We start from the raw sequence: 7,914 nt of genomic DNA, 5'->3' as shown, positions 1-7,914 counted from the left end.
TATTTATAATATACATACATATTATATATATGTAACGTCATACGTAATGTATTTTAATATTAATATTAGTATATATATTAATATTAAAATACACTTAGAATGACGTTACATATATATAATATGTATATATTATATATATATAATAGATCTACATATATATATTATATATATATACGTATAATTACAATAATAAATAAATTAATTAAATAAATAAATAAAATATTGAAACAAAATATAAAATAAATTATATATTCATATGTAATTTCATTCTAACTGTATTTTGTTATTAATATATATATATTGGAAACAGAATACACTTAGAATGACATTCTATATATATCTATATATAAAATACAAATAACCGCAAATATATATATAGAGATAAATACATATAATTACATAAAAGATTACATTAGTATACACGTAGAATTTATATACCTATAAATGCATATATATTAAAATTCTACATGTATATTTAAGTAATTTTTTAACATAATTATGTCATTTGATTAATTAAAATTTGATTGACATGCCTGACAACACAGGGAGAAAGTGCAGAGAATTTAATTCGCAAGCACTATATTAGATCCTGTAACTCTCCAAAACACCATAAAACCTGTACATAGGGGGTACTGTTTTACTCGGGAGACTTCGCTGAACTCAAATATTAGTGTTTAAAACTGGTAAATTGTATTACAACGATGATATTTTAAGTAAAAGTGAAGTTTTTTGCATTTTTTACAAACAAACGGCAATTTTATGGACTATATTATTGTTGTAATATGTTTTACTGTTTTAAAACACTAATATTTGTGTTTAGTGAAATCTCCCGAGAATAACAGTACCCCCCATGTACAGGTTTTATGGTGTTTTGGAAAGTTAGAGAGTCACATATAAGGCTTGCATTTCATTTTTTTGACATTGAAATTTGCCAGATTAGTTATGTTGCCTTTGAGACCGTATGGTAGCCCAGGAATAAGAATTACCCCCATGATGGCATACCATTTGCAAAAGTAGACAACCCAAGGTATTGCAAATGGGGTATGTCCAGTCATTTTTAGTAGCCACTTAGTCACAAACACTGGCCAAATATTAGTTTTTTGCTTTTTTCACACAAAAACAAATATGAACGCTAACTTTGGCCAGTGTTTGTGACTAAGTGGCTACTAAAAAAAACTAAACATACCCCACGTTCAATACCTTGGGTTGTCTACTTTTTCAAATGGTATGCCATTATGGGGGTAATTCTCATTCCTGGGCTACCACACCGTCTCAAAGGTAACATTACTAATCTGGCAAATTTCAATTTGAAAATGGAACGTTCTATATTTGACCCTGTAACTTTCCAAAACACCATAAAACCTGTTAATGGGGGGTACTGTTGTACTCGTGAGACATCGCTGATTACAAATATGTGCATTTTGTTGCAGTAAAACCTAACAGTATTATGACATTTACAGCTAAAATGTGAGGCGGAACTACAAATGTAAAAAAAAAATTAAAATTTCTCAGTTTTTTTTTATTTTATTCATAATAAATTGTTTCATATACAAATATTTTATATGAAATGAAAGCCCTGTTTCTCCTGAACAAAATGATATATAATAAGTGTGGGTGCATTTAATATGAAAGAGGGGAACTACGGGTGAACAGACATATAGCGCAAATTCCAGTTTTTGTTTACGTTTTGTTTTGATCAGAACGTGTACTATTGACTCCGTCCTGAAGGGGTTAAATGTGCATAGGGATTTGGGATAATGCACAAGTAACTTTTGTCTTTGGTTTTTATTGTATATATTGGGGATGATGTTTACAATATATTAGTGCAGACCAGGAGTAGTAGGAGTTTGAGCGCAAGGCTTACTTTTGTATGTTTGTATACCAGTAAAAACACCTATCACGTAAAACAATCCCACCTTTGAGCACAAATAATTTTTTTACGACACTGATGGTATGCCATAAGTCATGAACATCATTATCATTGTTGTTGTTTCGTCGTTCAGTTGTATGCGACTCTCCGTGACCATATGGACCATAGCACGCCAGGTACATCTGTCAGTCACTGCCCCTCTGAGCTCCAACAACTTATGATCGTGGCTTCACAGACCTCATCTATCCATCTCCGTCTCTGTCGTCCCCTTCTTCATGTGTCTTTAATCTTTCCCAGCATCAGAGTCTTCTCTAGACTAGAGAATCCTGCCTTCTCATTATATGACCAAAATATTTGAGCTACAGCCTCATGATCATAGCTTCCAGTGAACAGTTTGTCTTGATTTCCTGTAGTACGAATTTATTGGATCTTCTTGCAATCCAAGGGATTCTAAGCAGGTCTCGCCAACACCACAGTTCAAAGGCATCAATTCTATGACGCCCAGCCTTCTTTGTAGTCTGGCTCTCAACTCTGTATGTTACTACTGGGAATACCATAATTCTGACTATGCGGACCTTTGTTGATAGTGTAATATCTTTAGTTTTTACCAGCTTGTCCAAGCTTGCCATAGTTTATCTCCCCAGAAGCAAACATCTTTTAATTTTATGACTACAGTCACCATCTGAAGAGTCGTCTCGGAGGCTGTTGGAAGAAGGTGTTTGCTATGACCAGAGAATTATCTTGACAGGATTCTACTAATCTCTGACCTGCTTCATTTTGAACTCCAAGGCCAAATTTGCCAGTTATTTCAGGTGTCTTTTGGCTTCCTACTTTAGCATTCTAGTCTCCTATGAGGAAAGTAATATATTTTCTTGGTGTTATATCTATCATGTGTTGAATACCTTCATAGAACTGGACAATTTCATCCTCTTTAGTATCCATGGTTGGAGCATAAACTTGGATCACTGTGATGTTAAATGGCTTGCCTTGAATTTGAATTGAAATCATTCTGCCATTAATTGGGATGTAGCCGAGCACTGCTTTGCCCACCCGATTATTTACTATGATGGCTACTCCATTTCTTCTGTGGGATTCTTGACCACAGTAGAATATGTGATGGTTGTCTGATGTGAAATGCCCTATTCCAGTCCATTTGAGTTCACTAATTCCCAGGATATCGAGGTTTAACCTTGTCATCTCATGTTTGATCACATCCAATTTGCCTTGGTTCATAGTTCTAACAATCCAGGTTCCTATGTTAAATTTTTCTTTGCAGCAGCGGACTTTCCTTTCCCCTCCAAACACATCCGCAGTTGGGTGTCCTTTCGGCTTTGGCCCAACTACTTAATTAGACCTGGTGCTACTCGTACTCGCCCTCTGTTCTTCCATAGTAATGTGGTAGGCACCTTCTGACCTGAGGGGCTCATCTTCCAGTGCCATATCGTTATGTCTCTGGTTGTGCTTGTCCAAATAGTTATCTTAGCAATATTACTGGAGTGAGTTGCTAGTTCCTTCTCCAGTGGACTGCAATTTGTCTGACTTCTCTGCTATGACCTGCCCATCTTGGGTGTCCCTACGTTGTATAGCCCAAAGCTTCATTGAAGTAGACAAGCCCCTTCACCATGGCAAGGTAGCAATCCAGAAGAGATCATTATCATTAGCCTTGTTTTATATTATTAAATGGACACTATAGTCACAAAACAACTTTAACTTAATGAAGCAGTTTCATTGTATAGATCATGCCCCTGCAGCCTCACTGCTCAATTCTCTTCCATTTAGAAGTTTAATCCCTTTGTTTATGCCTTGTCACACCTCTTTGCATGTGACTCACACAGCCATCCTAAACACTTCTTGTAAGGAGACATCTAATGTTTACACTTCCGTTATTGCAAACTCTATTTAATTCAAAATTTCATATCTCCTCTTTTGCTAATAACTTTCTAGACCCTCCAGGAGCCTCCTGCATGTAATTAAAGTTCAATTTACAGAGCAAGAGATAAACACTTTTAAATTAAGTTACATCTAAATGAAAATAAAACAATTTTGTTTTCATGCAGGCTGTGTCAGTCACAGCCAGGGGAGGTGTGGCAAGGGCTGCATAAACAGAAACAAAATTGATTTAACTCCTAAATGGCAGAGAATTGAGCAATGAGACTGCAAAGACATATACACCATAACTGCTTACTTAAGCTACAGTTGTTCTGGTGACTATAGTGTCACTTTAAGATTTATAATGTATTTTGTTAGATACATTTTTTTGCTAGCATATTCTTATATTTAAATTCATTTTGGGTGTTGCCCTTCATATTGTTAATGTTTACACTTTCATGAAAATGCTTCCTGGCAGTTTAAAATTTTAAAATTCTCTTTGTTCGTTTGATCATTACTATTTCTTGATATTCTTTCTCTTACACTCTCCCTCCATATATATATGTGTGTGTGTGTATGTGTGTGTGTGTATGTGTGTGTGTGTGTATATATGTATATATGTATGTATGTGTGTGTGTGTATATATGTGTATATATATATATGTGTGTGTATGTGTGTATGTGTGTGTGTGTATGTGTATATATATATTGTATATTTTGATCAAGATGCACTGATTTTTTTCTCATGGAATAAAAAGTACTGGAGTTTAGCACTACTGGAACATTTTCTCAAATGATCTCTCTTAGCAAATTCAGTGAAATTGTCATGATTCGCACAGCAGTTGCTATATGTACATGTTTGAAATAGATAGACAAAATCTCTGAAATATTTATGTGCATAATGAAAGTCTAAGTGATGGAGTATCTCCACTCGACCAACTCTACCAAAACAGTGGATTAAGATTCCAAAATGGGAAGGGCCTGGGATTAAGGAAACAGTTCTATCTCGAGTGAATATTGCAGGAAAAGGCCAGAGATGCTTCTACATTCCCACTTAAGTTGCAGGACTAATACATGTTCTGAAGTACACAGTAATAATATCTCTTTATTGCAACATCACTAAAACTCTCATTATCTCGTGTTGAATACTAGCTATTTATTTTGATAAAAAATAGCAGTACCTTTGCAGTTTTTAATACCTTCTATTGGTGTGAAGTGAAAATGCAATGGGCCAGTCATTAGGATCAAAGATTACAGCGTGATTATGTTTAAGGTTCTAGAACGGCTATATATTGTCTCTTAATTAACTATATGTGCGTGTCCTTTCTGTAACATACTTATAGGACAAAAAAAACGACGTTAATATTCAGGAACAGTATCTCCTCATTTAAATGTACATAATCTTCAAAGCTAATGTAGGTCGCTCATTATGTTATGTTGTCCATTAGTGAAGTATATGCCAGAATACATCCTGTCATTCTTAGACGGTTAAATATATACAAGGTAAAGTCCCCTGGAAGGCTGGGATTGGTGTGATAATTTCCCTATTTTGTGTCCAGCACAATAAATATTGGATTGTTCATTCCTCGTCTGTGTTGTATTTTTGTGTTTGCCCTTCTGTGAGTTGGAAGCCTCTCCTTCTGATAAAAAAAATATCAGCAGCTTTGAAGGCATGTCTGCAGTGCGTTATGGCTCATTTAACCTGTTCTGCACCTACATCAGTACATATCTACACACACAGCTGGGCACACGAATACACACACATCTGAATCCGCCTTATTCACATACCTGGGCGCATGTTCCTATGCACATATAGTTCTATGTATACACCTGAACACAACTATTTTAACACACACCTATGCACATCTATCGATACACATACCTAGACATAACACACATACAGCTGTGCACATCTGTCTACACACATACCTGAAAACATCTATGTTCTTACATACCTAAATATATGTCACATGTGAGTGAGCTCTTGAGTAGGTGGTGTGCCTGTTTCTGAAACAATTTCTCCCTGTGTGTTGATAAAGTATTAATTTGTAAGCTCTCTGTGCACCGCATAACTTATATGGTTCAGTGTATTGTATAGGCAAATCATGAATCCTCATGTAAAACTGAGTGACACATGGCACATAACTGTGAGCCTCAACCAGTTTTTGTGCCAGAATGTAAGATAAGCCACTTGGAATTAGGACTGGTTAAGGTTACAATGGTGGACTGAACTTACTGAAGACCCACTGACAAAGCATACTCACGTTACAGTGCCCTTTACTAATATTGGCACCCTTGGTAAATAGGAGCAAAGAAGGCTGTGAAAAATAGTCTTTATTGTTTAACCTTTTGATCTTTTGTTGAAAGAAAACACAATAATACTCTTCTCTCGTGGATATCAAACAATTGTAAACACAACACAGGTTTATAAAATATATATATTAAAGAAAATCTTTGTTAAATATATGTGTGGCACAATTATCGACACCCCTATGAATTCATATGACAAAAATATATATTTTTTAAAGTATATTATAAAGTATATTACCATTGATATTTTACTTTTTTTTTTTAGTAAACCTGGGTGACTAGGAACAGGACATTGTTCAACTATGATTTCCTGTTTCACAGGGGTATAAATAGAAGGTAGCACATAGGCCAAATTCCGTAGTCATTCATCACAATGGAATATAGCTGTGATGTGCGGCAAAAGGTTGTTGGGCTTCACAAACTGGGAAGTGGCTATAAGAAAATAATAAAAGTATTGAATATGCCCTTTTCCACAATCAGGGTAATAATTAAGACATTCCAGTCAACTGCAAATGTTATGAATCAACCTGGAAGAGTTACATAGTTACATAGTTACATAGCTGAAAAGAGACTTGCATCCATCAAGTTCAGCCTTCCTCACATTTGTTTTTTGCTGTTGATCCAAAAGAAGGCAAAAACCCTAGTTTGAAGCACTTCCAATTTTGCAACAAGCTAGGAAAAAAATTCCTTCTTGACCCCAGAATGGCAGTCAGATTTATCCTTGGATCAAGCAGTTATTACCCTAAATTGAAAGAGTATATCCTTGAATATTCAGTTTTTCCAAGTATGCATCTAGTAGCTATTTGAACATCTGTATGGACTCTGATAAAACCACTTCTTCAGGCAGAGAATTCCACATCCTTATTGTTCCTACAGTAAAAATCCTTTCCTTTGCCTTAGACGAAATCTTCTTTCTTCCAGTCTAAACGCATGACCTTGTGTCCTATGTAAAGTCCGGTTTGGGAATAGATTTCCTCACAATGGTTTGTATTGGCCCCGAATATATTTGTATAATGTTATCATATCCCCTCTCAGGCGACGTTTTTCTAAACTAAATAGGTTTACATTTGTTAACCTTTCTTCATAGCTGATATGTTCCATTCCTTTTATTAATTTTGTAGCCCACCTCTGCACTTTTTCTAGTGCCATAATATCCTTCTTTAGAACAGGTGCCCAAAATGCACAGCGTATTCAATATGTGGTCTTACCAGTGATTTATAAAGAGGCACAATTATATTCTCGTCTCGAGAATGAATGCCCTTTTTCATGCATGACAATACCTTACTGGCCTTGGCCACTGCTGATTGACATTGCACATTGTTGCATAGTTTGTTGTCTATAACAATTCCCAAGTCCTTTTTGTGTGTTGTTATCCCTAATTCGCTTCCATATGAGTATATGTGTCTATATTGTCTCAACGCACTGTTAAGAGGATGATTCGCGTGGCCAAAAAAATCTCAAAGGATCACAGCTGGAGAAGTGCAGAAGTTGTGTCAGAAAGTCTCCAAAACTACAATCTGATGTCACCTACATCACCACAAGTTGTTTGAAAGGGTTTCAATAAAAAAGCCTCTACTCTCATCCAACATCTAACTCAAGTGTCTTCAGTTTGCCAGACACTACTGGAACTTCAAATGGATCAGGTTCTATGGTCAGATGAAACCAAAATAGAGCTTTTTTGGCAATAAACACCAGAGGCAGGTTTGGCGCACACAGAGAGGTAGCCATATGGAAAAGCACATCATGCCCACAGTTCAATATGGTGGTGGCTGTTTTTCTGTCAGAGGCCCTGGACATTTTGTTAGGATACATGGCATCATGGACTCTATCAAATAGTAACAGATATTAAATGAAGACCTGACTGCC

General features: G+C 35.7%; 1 pseudogene; it reads right to left on the bottom strand.

Annotated features, from left to right (window-relative positions):
- Positions 1–2,545: 2,545 nt before the first annotated feature.
- On the bottom strand, positions 2,546–3,310 carry LOC134587800 (craniofacial development protein 2-like; annotated as a pseudogene).
- Positions 3,311–7,914: the final 4,604 nt, after the last annotated feature.

This window comes from Pelobates fuscus, chromosome 1, assembly GCF_036172605.1.
Source record: "Pelobates fuscus isolate aPelFus1 chromosome 1, aPelFus1.pri, whole genome shotgun sequence".
NCBI lineage: Eukaryota > Metazoa > Chordata > Amphibia > Anura > Pelobatidae > Pelobates > Pelobates fuscus.
Note: the sequence above shows the minus strand (reverse complement) of the source record. Positions and strands in the feature narration are given on the sequence as shown.